Below are 13,018 nucleotides of genomic sequence, written 5' to 3' on the forward strand. Positions count from 1 at the left end.
AGAGGCAGGAAGCTCCCCTCTTTCTGCCAGCCATAAGGATCTTCCAACTCCCCAGCAGTGCTTCCTCTGGAAGGCACTTTCATCTCCAACATGTTCAATTTAGACTCCAAAGCGTTGAGTTATCTCGGCATGTGATGGTGCCACCATGCCAACCACAGCAGCTTGGGTGGGCAAAGTACCGGAGCAAAGGCAAGAGGCTGAATAATCACAAACTTAGACAGGCGTCTGCTCAGTGCAACGCTTGGGATTTTGAGACAATTCAGCTTTTGGTATTGTTACCTGCCTCTTTGAAACAACCGAGTGACAGAATTCCTGAAATAAGCAGAAGGAGGAAAGATTTTAGGAGAGAATAAGGTTTCGAAGGTACCAGAAATTAACTGGTGGCAGTGGCAGAGGGCTCTGCACAGCCCAGACTGGGCCCAAGTGCTCCTGCCTGATGGCTCGGGCAGTCCTTTCGCTGGAAAAAGCTGCTAGGGAGAGAGCTGAAAGCTGGCAGCTCCTTTCCAAAGTCCTCCCAAAGCAGGGATGCAGTGATGGAGCAAGCTGAGGGGCTACAGCTGAGACCCTGGACACTGCCAGCTGGGGTGGCTCTGGAAAAAAACATTTGTGTGCAAGGATCTGCTTGCAAAAATGCACCTGCTGACCCAGGGAGCATGGAGAAACTGCAAACACATTAGGAAAGAACTGAGGGAATTCTCCTTTCACCCTTCCTCAGCGCAGAGGAAGGGGTAGCATAACCATGGAAACCTGGCCCATGCCAGACATTGATGTATGCCCAGTGCTACCCCTTGGGCCAGGGTGCCAGAACAGTCAATTCCTAAAAGTTGCCCCCTTCTCCCCCTTCTCCTTTTTCACCCCCTTCTCCCCCTTCTCCTTTTTTGCCCCCTTCTCCCCTTCTCCTTTTTCGCCCCCTTCTCCTTTTTTGCCCCCTTCTCCCCCTTCTCCTTTTTCGCCCCCTTCTCCCCCTTCTCCTTTTTCGCCCCGCTTGCTCCCTTCTCCTTTCAATACACATTTCTATTTTCTCATGTAAAATCCTATTCAAAACCATAACCAAACCCAGTGACACAGCTCCTCCTCCAATTACCCGGCCTTGTTTGAAATCACGGCATGAACTTTGGACCCACAAGGGCGCAGGCACCGGCCCATCCGAGCCGCGCAGCCGCTGCAGGACGGAGCAGAGCAGCCAAGCCCTGGGCCCCTGTCCTGTCCCACATTCGAGCTTCATGTGGAAGCAGTTTTCTCCAGGGCATTTATGATCGTGCACGTCTCCAAGACGAGTCAATCTGCCCGCCAAAAGGAAAATGATTCCCATGAACCAAAAGCTCAGCTGTGGCAGCGTTTAACACACATGAAGTGCTGTCAGCTGAAGTTAAACACCTTTGTTTTCCCCTGCGACTGCCCCACGCAGTAGCTGAAGGTCACACCACCACGGGCTTTCCCTCCCTCACATGGTGCAGGACCTCTGGCAGGTTAACCCACGAGGCCGAATCTGGATGAGACCTCACTGAAGTAAAGAAATGAGGTCTTGGTAGAAGAGAGTGCTCTGCCCTTGTGTCTTCAAACAGCCCCCACAGCCAGGGAGTTACGTAATCATTAAGGTTGGAAAAGACCTCCAAGTTCATCCAGTCCAACTGTCAGCACAACACCGCCGTGCCTGCTAAACCCAGAGTGCCGTGTCCACATGTGCTTTGAACCCCTCGAGGGATGGAGACTCCACCACTGCCCTGGGCAGCCCCTGTCAGTAAAGAAGTTTTTCCTAATACCCGATCTAAACCTCCCTTGGACCAACCTGAGGCCATGTCCTCTCATCCTATCATTGCTGCAAAGGAACCATTCAGCTAGGATCATGGTCATATTGGATTTAAATCATTGCAAACATGGCAGAGAATAAAACCACCCACGCTTCACCGATCCCTCTGCGCCCTTTCTATCAAGATCAACAAACTAGAAATCGGTTACAGCAGCAGCAGTTGAACAGGCTGGTGACACCACCAGCAGGTGAGGAAGAGGACCCGGGTGCCAAATCAGCAGCTTTCCCAGCGTCTTTCAACCCGCTGGGAAACACCAACCATGTCGAGGGCAGGGAACCTCTACAGAGGAGTCGTGGCAAACAGAAAACGACACACAAAAAAGACGGTGTCTTGACTGCAAGAGGCGTTATCAACAAAACATTAATGCTTCCAAAAAGCAATCCTCAAAGTGGAGACGCTGTGCTGACCTTTGCTGTTTCTAGTACCTTCCACATCCTCTGGAGCTACCAAGAGCTCAGGCTGGGTCAGATCCTGGCAGTCCCAACATCCAGCACCACTACCACATCGCATCCACACTATCTCCAGGGGCACAAGGTTCAACCTCCCACCTCTCAGCCCTCCCCTAGACTAAACCTCCGCCACCTCTTCAAACGGCTCGACTGGAGTTACGCTGCCTGCGCTATCATGGTACCAGTACCTTGACCCAGAAAATCATCAGGCGACGAGCTCTCGGGGTACGAGCTCTCGGGGTACGAGCTCTCAGAGTATCTGGCCGCACTTGTTTGGTCGGCCCATGGCGGCGCTGCTTACAGATGCACCACGGGTACACGCAGCCAAACTTGGTGCGCCTACGAGCCATGGCTTCAACTGGCACCAAACCTCGCAGATGCACCAAAACCAGCCTGGCTGTCACGAGCACACCAACTGAGACTGTCTCTAACTGTCAGACTGTCTCCAACTGTCACTCTCCTCGTGTGCTACCTCGGGGTAGCACGGCAACGCCGTTACGTAACGGGCACTGGTACTCGGGGGGCGGGCACAGAACCCAACAACATCCAACAGGCATCGCAGGAGGCTCCACAGAGCCTACCTCACACCTCAAGTTTGCATTTCAGACACTCGCCATGCCCGTCTCCATCTCCCAAAACTCAACGCACAAGTGGTTCCAATTCCTCCGCCACCAGTCTAGAGAGTTCAAGCTGAGAAACAAGCACAGACTAACAACCATCCTCATTCACGAGGAAACACTGCTCATCCTCCAGCGAGGAACATTTTCATCTGATCTATTTAAGGTGCAACTGGCTGTGCTGAGGTCAACACCCCAGCCTGAGCCCGCTGCCTTTTACAGCCCTCTAAAGGGCCAGCTCCAGGTCATACTCTATGGCCTCTCTTCCCATGGTGGTTTGGTTCTAAGGAGGTGGAAGAGGCTGAGAGGAAATTAAAGTTAAGATAAAACAAAAAATTCCTCCTGTACTGGATGAAGATGCTCCCAAAAGACAGACAGCAAACACCACACCGATGCACACAAAGGATTTCACCAGGGCAGTTTCAACAAGCGTGACTGACAACATCACCATTGAGATGCGTGCTTCCTTTTTGCCTTTTCCCCTTCCTTTTCTAAACTTGAGAAATCCACCAGCCTCCTTTGGTCCCTCAGCACATGCAAGACAATACACTGAGCCTGCAGTGGGACCACTCAGCACCCCTCAGTCACCTTCCTCGCGCTCATCCCTGTAGAAAACTAGCACCCCAGCACAGATACAGGCCAGGCTGCTCTGCCCCGCCACCATGAGCTCAAGATTCCAAAACCTGACTTTTGGAATATGGTACAGGTTTGGTTTCAGGGTTACAAACACCTTCTGGAAACTCGGAGGACAAATCAATTTTGATATAAGCTACACGAAAGCAAAATTCCCTCCCTCAACTCCCCAAATCCTAGAATTGAACTTAGATCTGGCTTCACAACCAAGAGGCGATGCCTCATCGTCATTTCATTATCCATGGCCAGTACAGATGAAATTCTTGGTTGCCCAACTCTTCAGATAACTGCCCTCTGCTCAACAGTTTCAGTTCTGCACTGAGCGGGAGCCTCGCTGTTCTGACTTTTTCCAGTGGGTCAGAGTTTGACCAAAGACACTTTCTATTCTTCTAATCTCCTGTTAACACCCAGACCTCAGAAAGACCTGACAGTATCAATGCCGCATACAAAAGGAATACAGGAAAATTTCTAATGGCTTCAGCCACCACCTTCTAACTACCTGGTATTCCTGTAAACTTAAAGTCAGCCCTGTTAAACATTGCTCCTTTCCTCCACCAGACATTTACCCCACCAGTGCCTTTGGGGAGACCTTCTGTAAACCCAAGATACCGAGTTTTACTAGTGGAAACATGATGAAAAGCTTTCTCCCAGCAGCCATCCAGGGAATGGGAATCCCCCTGGCCAAACACAGCTCTGTAATTACACTATTAACACCTCAGGTCCCAGGACGTCCCCAAACTCCACTCTTGGGGATGCTCTTCAAACCAATTAACACTGACCTGTGCTTTGCTTGCAGGATGTGCCCTTACAGCACATTTTGTTCCCGACTTCTGATGGTGGAGATCTGGTGGGGAGGGAAATGACACCCCCACCTTGATTGCCCCTTAGGAACAACGTGATAGGAGCATGTCCAGGCAGGATCTGCTTGAGCCGACCTCGGCTCTGGTCAGAGGGGGCTCCTATAAAGAAGCCCCAGGAGTTCAGATGCAAATTTAAGCACCTGAGAATAACCAAAACCTTATCAGTGCATTTTGGCCAAGACCTCATTTGCCATTTCCCAGCAGCCTGAGCAGAAATGCTTTGTGGCTACGAGCAGCCCTTGCAGGAAGCCATGGGGGCAATCAGTGACTCACCTGGCTCTGTTCCTCCGCACCCAGATCATGACACCGCACACCAGGATCACAATCACGAGGGAATGCAGGGCTCCTACTGCACCCATCGTCAAGTGCAGTTGCTCATCTGGGGGCCCTCTGACACTCTTGGTCCTCTGCGACTTCAGAACACTTGGGGTTGTCTCGCCGAGCACACCTGGAGGAGCAATTGGGAATGTCAGTCCATCCTGTGCCCCTCTGGAGAGCTCACAGGGCGTTTGCCATGGCCAAGACGTTCTCTGTTCCCCTCCAGCGCTGGTGCCTGGAAGTTCGCTCCCAGCCTTTGGGACAGGTTGTCCCACCCAACAAAACTCAGGGGGCCAGGAGAGCACATGGGGAGCGCTGATCCTTGTCCAGTTTTCCTTTCAGCTACATGGACAAATCCCATCCCTGCAGCAGGGAGGGCCACCCCAACGCTCCCTCCTCCCTGATGGGTGACACCGGGTCACTACGGGACAGCAGCTACCGGGCGTGCCAGTGGCCGGCATCGCCTCTGCTCCTTTGGCAGGGACGGGCAGTTACAATTAGTCACGTAACTTAGCAAGTTTGTACTCAGCCTCCAGTGCTTCAATTTTTTTGTCTTTCTCTATTATCTGTTTTCTAAGCAACATAATTTCTGCCGATGCTGGATTTAGCTTGGGGTCTAAGGTTTTTATTCCCTTTTCGAAAGACAACCTTCTGAACAGCCTCTGTGTCCATCTCTTGAGAAAGAAAGCAGGAGTTGGATCAGATGGAACTGTTCCCCTCAGGGAGGTGGCATCTTCTGCAGGCGATGTATCTCAGGACAGACACCAGGCTCCACACCTCCAGTTTGCAGGACTTGTCTTCAACTTACGCTCCCCTGTAAGACTGCTCAGGACCTGGATTCTCTTGGAAAGAATAATCTGATCAGTAGGGTGGGCTTCCCTGGGCTGGGACAGCACTGCCAGGAGTCCGAGAAAGGCAAAGCCTCAGCACAGCTCCAGCACAAGGCGACAGTAAACACCTTCCTTCAAAGGGGACACGGAGACACTGCAGCCACTTCTGCTGCGAAAGAGCCCTTCGCAGAAGCACGTCCCATCCTGCCACCTCCATCCCACGGAGGGGTCACAAACACACGCAGTGGACAGAACCCCATCTCTGTCACCATGTCCTGGGCACTTTCACCATCAAGAGCCCACTGATCCCCAAGCCAGAGGGAAACCAGTTCTGTAAATCACATCCAGGAACAGAGAGAAAAGCCACCTGAGACCAAATCCACAGCCCTTCATGGTCGCTGCCCTCAAGGCAGCTGTGCGGCCTCAAGCTGGGTGTCCAGCTTCCATCTGTCCCTGACCCTGAGGTGTCACCCAGAGTTCTCAGCCACCAAGGAGAAGAGGGGCTGGACCCGTTGGTGAAGCTGGGGCTGCTCCGATCCTGGCCAGCTCTGGCCAACCCTGCCAGACTCAGTACCCTCAAGCTGCCTGCGCGTCCTCTCGGCCACCCAGGGCTGCTCTCCCCTCCGCTGACCTGCAGCAAGGGCTGAGCACCCACAGCTCCTGCCGGTCGGGTGCCAACGTCTGCCAGAACGGCTCTGGCCAGAAACGGCACCGCTGGGGATGCGGCTGTGCTGGGGGCTCAGCTGGGACCACAACTGGTGGCAGCAGAGACTCTGCACCATCCCTGTGGCTCAGCAGCTCCTACAAGGCCTGACAGCGCGTGTCAGTGCAATGAGGCTCTGAACGATCCCTTCCTGCTGGAGGAGGCTCTGGCGTGTCCAGACGGGTCCCTATACCCTCCGCTTCCCGAGCCCTGGGCTTACAAGGGCTGCATACTCAGCGATTGCTTTCTCCAGGTTTTGCCTTGTTATCCACATGCGGCAACACCCCAGACACACTCCAGCAAGGAAGACATTCTGCAGGAAAATGTAACAAAGACTGCTCTTCATGCAAATCCAAACAAAGACAATTAGATCTTTTAGTTCTGCATCAATTCGTTACCCGTCAAACACAAAAGATACTGCCACTCCGTCTTCCGCATTGTGACAACAGCAGTTTCAAAATTTCTTACTCTTAAATAAAGCTTAACTTATTGTTCATCGAAATAAAAGCAGTGTTCGGGGTTTTCTTTTTAAATCTTAAATATTTATATTTTTTTTCCAGAAAAAAATAAGTGTTTCACAGAATAAGTTGTGGATTTCCCATGTTGCTCAAACTGATACTAAATAATATTTCAGCAGAGATGGAGAACACCGATGATAACAATTCCCTGGCAACAGATCGCATAATTAATTCACGTGACAAGTACCATTTCTAAATGCGTGCACAATTGATTTTATAAGAACTGGACAGAGGTTATTGCAGAACTATACTAATGGCTTTTAGTAGGCATTTCCTCTTTCTTTTTTCCACTTTACAGTCCATAGTTAATTACCCACATTCAATTACTTACAATTAAGTTTCCAATTACTCTGGACACTCTTAAATGCTCCACATTCTAGAGGAAACATATTTTGTTAAAGCACAATGCTCCGTAATAGTGGTGCAAGAATAAACAATACAAGCAGGTATGCCAAAGTTTGCAACCCAAGTGTTCTCCAGCAGTAAATCAACCTGCTCGTCTCACAGAGACTGTGAGCACAGGCTGCTGAAAGGAAGAACGGCAAAGCCTTGAGCAGTGTCGGATCAATCTAAGACCAAATAGCTTAAGTTTCCACACAGTGTAAATCAAGATGAAGGGCTTTGAGATGCAAGTGGGTTTCACTTCAGGGAAGAATGATAGGCACACAGCTAATACTAGAAAAAAAAAAACCAAAACCAAACACACAAAAAAACCCCAAACAAAATAACCCCAAACAATAAAAACTCACCAACCCCCATAAAACTACATAACTGAATCCAATTCACAGAAATACATTTTGGAGGAGTAGTAAGGGTACTACTGTAAAAGAAAGGGATTGACAAAGACATTAATTGCCACATTGAAAGAATCTCCCCTCACATCATAAATTCACATTCTGGACTGCAAGGTCCAGAAGAACAGAATTGGAGTTTGCACTTGGATAACGTTATCACGTTACCTCATTCAGACTTGCAGGTGTTAAGACTAGAAAAATTTTGGAGCCTTGTGACAAGAATTACAGAACAGAAGTAAGCAGAGCATCTCTAGGTGGGTATGGGAAGAAAGAAACGTCTCCATCCCATCTGGAGGCAGATTCTGCCAGGCATCATTCCAAATGACTGCACGTGCAGGGGAGTGAAAATAAAATATTGTCAGATTAAGATCTGAGCTTCGGGCCAGACTGAGATACAGAGATCTGATGGAAAGGTGGCAGAATCCCATGACGCTATTGAACTCTTTTGGTTTTTCTCAAACTAGCACCTTAAACATATGTGGTTGCTGGACAGCAGGACATGGCATTCAACTTCTTCTCTACAACCCTACCTCCCAAATCAGAGCCAAAAAGCCTAGAACCAGGGCAATAAAGCATTACAACACAAAAAGCAATTTTCTACTCATTTTGTTTTCTAATTTAGTTTTGTCCTTTTCCAGCTAAGTTAGATTCCTTGGAGCAAAACCAGTAACGCTCTAAGGATAATCAGAAGAGAGTCCTGTAGTCCTGGCCATAGAGCTGTGTCAGCACACGAACAGGAGCCCAAGCGCTGCAAGTCCCCCAGCAGGCAGAGTGCTAACCCACGGTCCTAGGGTGGGAACAAGCATGTGTCGGGGTAGGGGCAGAGTTCAGGGCTAGTTTGTTTTCTTGTCAATATCTACACGGCTAAAATAACAGAAAAAACAACCCCAAGCACAAACAAACAAACAAACAAAAACCAAACAAAAGCCCACAAAAAGAATACCTGGAAACAGAACATCTGTTCCAGATTGAAATGTTCAAACCTGCGGTCATGTCCTAAAGTTATTGACAGGCCAGCCGTACAACACAGGTAGATCTTTACTGCCTTTTTGGCAGATGCTGCACTTACGTTCTTCTTAATTTGCACTTGTTACATAGTTCTGACAGCTAAATGCCATTGAAATCTTAAGAGACGTGCACCTTTACATTCTTTTCGCAAGCTTCAGCACAAGGCATAAAACCACCTTCTGCACATGTCCAAACAGCTGGGAACATCCACCCTGAGGAAGACTTTGCTAGCATAGATCCATGTTTAGTTTGAACGATCACAACCTCGAACATGGTTCAAGAAGATAAAAAGCCATTCCTACCTCAACCTGCTTTCAGTGCAGTTCAGGTCACATTCAGGTTCATCGTGATGGCACCTGAAATCCTGCAGCTACTAAATATCAACAGAAGATGCTGCTGCCCTAAGTGTTCCATCAGAGGAGCAGATGAGTCCCAAGTCCTGACAGGACGTTACTGAAAGCAGACCGTATCAAAATACCCTCTAACCACCCGCATGCTCAAGCTCAGGAATGTCTGTGTGGCAGAAAAGATAAGCCAAGACAAACATCCCTTTTTGCGTCATATTTTAAGGCACATCTGATTATAAAAAAGCATACATTATTTAAGAAAAGGGAAAAAATACATGTGTATGCATACCTGCTGTCAAATACACAAACACAAGTAGAAATACATGCTATGAGATATTTAGATCCAAATCACCCCTTTCCACTCACACTTTTTAAGCAATCGTGTTTTTCCCTCAGTTTGTACCCAATGCAACAGAATCAGAAGTAAAATGCCATGATTGCCGTAACGTGGGTTTTGAAATACTGGAGCCAGCTCCTAGCCTTTCTCTGAGGAAATCCTTCCAGCGTCCTGGAGGTCCCAACTGGAAGCTGTGGATACTTTTGAAGATGACAGGATGCCAGGCAATGGATAAAACACTGACATCTGTTCATCTAATTAATCCAACCCCCCTGACAGTAATCCAGATGGGCAGAACACAGAGTGATTTTGGGGGACAGGAGAATAAAAACCCTAGTACTCCTGAACCACAGATTTCAAACGGCTTTTAGCTTTGCTGCTTTTATACGAGTAAGCTGTTTCCATATGAACCAGCTCGTTAGCAGGTCCCAGCTGCTCCATTAACCAGTACGGGGAGATTTGGTATCACCCTAAGAAAACAATAAACTGCTACAGAAAGAGCTTTCTGGACCAACGGAGCAGCCTCACTGGCCTCTTCCAGAAGGAAACCTACCTCTCAGACTTCTCCGCAGGAAGCTTTAAAGCATTACAAAGTTCACAGCAGAGTTGAATATGTACATAAATACACGTTCAGATGTATTCACTAAAGCAAGAAGGACTAAAAATAAGCTTACTACACAGTTGAGGCTGCAGTGGTCAGGCTCTGTTCTAAAAAGCAAAAAACCAGTTCCATCTGCAATGCCTTTGATAGTTCACTAATTAATGATCAAAACGCATGTGCTTCAGCATCATTTTATGCTTTTATATGGATATCTTATTCCATTATAATTATCATAGACCATAGAAGTCTATCAGGGCCAATCATTTCTTAATGCAATTAAATTCCCAGGGGAACAATATGAAGTAGTTTATATTGGTGAAATCTAGGAGAGCTTATAACCAAATGGGAGCCTACTAGTCTACTGCAATTATTCCAAACTAGAAAAGTAAAACAAACTGCATGAATTTTTAACAGATTTTCTGGAATACTTGAATTAAAACAATCAGTAGGTGTCAGAAGTTGCAATATGAGCTCATCTTCAGACTCCTCCTACATCCTCTAGCACTCACCTCTTTGGGGAAAGGATTATGCAGCCGCCTTCTCCTCCTGGATGAAATCCCCCACTCTCAGAAGAGCTCTCGGGACTATTCGTCTGCTTCCCAGTCCTGTTAACACAACACCTTTAACTCTTGCTCTTTCACAACGCCATGACAATTCCTATTAAAACGAGCCTTGAAAACCACTCCTCTACAACACAAATAATTATTAGTTCTTTCACCCAAAGGTATTAACATGAAGATTGGAGCAGAGAAACAATAAGAAATCTCTAGGGATGGATTCTATCTACATACATCTTACCCTGTTCTTTTAGTCATTTTTAGAATACCTCCATCCCGGAGCTGGTAAAACAAATTATTCTCTTTCCCATTCTTTCTTCCTCTCTGCTGACATCCTGACGGTGATGCTTTTCTTCCTCTGCCCACACAAGAACCTTTCAGGCTTTAGTATGCTCTTTACCCCAAGACCTGCTTAAGAAAAGCGATACATAGCACGCTGATGGGGGCCAGAATGTGATTTATTTCCCATTTCATGGTTTCCCCCGAGGACCCAAGTAATCACTGTGAGAACATCTCGTCGCTGCCACTGTTTTAGTTCCATTTGCTCCCCCTCGTAAGAGCCATGTTTGATTTAACATCTTGCATTTATCCAAGATAATACTGAGGTGTTCTAAAAAATGTTGAATTTTGAGAAATAAATCTTCAGCACATCAATCTACATTGGGCAGCAGTTTGCACAGCTCTTTCCAAACAACACACAGTTCCACTATTCCTTACATCATTTGCTTGTCTAAGCATTTTGTAGTTCCATTGAATAAAGCCCAGTACCTGTTATGACGTACAAGGCTAACTTCATAAAGGAACTTCAAAGACAACTTAGTCCTAAAGAAGATATCTTACCTCTTCTTAACAAACACAGACCTAAGAAAATTGTCTGTAGAAGAAGAAAAGGCAGATTAAGAAAACACCAGCCAGCATCAGCTGAAGTGAATAGCCTCCTTCTCCAGGCACCTACGCCAAGTGCAGAAAGCAGCACACCTCTGCTGGGATATTTTCACCAGGGAAGATTTTATAGCAGGAGTTCAGGAGAGCAGGGGCAGACAGTGGGCACTTGGAGCCAGGAGAGCTTCGCTGCTGTCAGCTGCCAAGCGGGAACAGAGTAGGAGAATCACCAGAGAGGTGGAGCAGAAAAAGGTTGGCTTCAATAGAACTCAGCCTTCTCTGATTGTTCCTATGAATTACAGAAGAGAAATATCATAACAGTAAATCATGACTGGCAGTGAACTGTTTTCCTAAGTACACTGAAGAGCACAGAATATAAGAATTTCTTCTTGCATCAATATTCCACGGCAATAGCTTTTCTCCCGAGGCTTAGAGAAATCCTTCCTCCTCTAATCCTGTTTTCCAGTGACAACTTAACAACCGAAATGGCAACAATTACCCCTTTCTAGTGCTAATTCACAAATTGCCAAGATTTTTTTTCCTTCCTGTTCTACCCATTCAGCAGTGCTCAGTATCCTCCTAGAGCATAAGTGTGAACGGTTCAGCCCAGTGGCACCTGAAGGGTTGGCATGGAGGGTAGAGAAAGATGGGAAAACACATCTTCCTAAATGGTATGTTTGTGGGGTCTTATTTCTCTTCTTTGGAAAGAATAATAGAGCCCCCCTGGATCAAGACCTCTTAGCTCAAGGCAGTGGTTCTTAACCTCTCCAGCCCCGCTGGACACCTTAGTTTTACAGAGTAGCATTTTCTGTAGTCTGCAATATACAGAATTCCTATTAATTTGAAATACTTCTGCTTGTATGAACTGTGAAAAATCATAATGCTGTTTAAGGATTTTAAACATTACAGCACTAACATATATTTATACATATACAAAGATAGATAGATAGATAGACAGACAGACAGACACGAAGTTTTTTATATATATATATACACACACATACAAATATATGTATTTATACAAAAAGGGGCAGCTGCCGCATTCCAGCTGGGCTCCTGGAGCTACAGAGAGGGCTCTGGGGAGAGAAAATGTGGCTGAGGCCTCAGCTGCAGAGTCAGGATGTGGAATCTCCTCCACGGCATGGAGCTGGCTCGGCTCCGCACCCCAGGCTCAGAGCGGCCGGCACAGCGTGACCGAGGGGGACACCGGCACCTGATGGCACCTCCGAGCAGGGGGATTCCTGCAGGCAGGTTCCCTGTCAGGAGCGGGCACTGGTGCGCGTCTCGCTTTCCAGGGGAAGCTCAGCCCCTGCTCTTTCCCATCCTGACCTGGCTTTGCCCACGCCGGTCACTCATGTCCAGGCAGGATCTGCTTGAGCCGACCTCGGCTCTGGTCAGAGGGGGCTCCCGGGAAGAAGGCCCAGGAGTTCAGAGGCCAATTAAAGCACCCGGCAGCGGCTGAAAGCTCAGCAGAGCGTTTTGGCCAAGGCCTCCTTCCCCACTGCCCAGCAGCCTGACCAGTAACGCCTCGTGGCTACGAGCAGCCCTTGCAGGAACCTTGGGGGGAATCAGCAACTCACTTTTCTCTGCTCCTCCACACCCAGATGCCGACACCGCACAACAGGATCACAAGCACGAGGGAACCCAGGGTTACTGCTACACCTGTCCAGTATGCTTGCACGTCTTGGGGCCTGGTAACCCCTGTGGTGTCCTGGGTTGTCCCGCCGGCCACACCTGGAGGAGCAATTGGGAA

This window comes from Phaenicophaeus curvirostris, chromosome 31 (genome assembly GCF_032191515.1).
Source record: "Phaenicophaeus curvirostris isolate KB17595 chromosome 31, BPBGC_Pcur_1.0, whole genome shotgun sequence".
In the NCBI taxonomy this organism is placed as follows: Eukaryota; Metazoa; Chordata; class Aves; order Cuculiformes; family Cuculidae; genus Phaenicophaeus; species Phaenicophaeus curvirostris.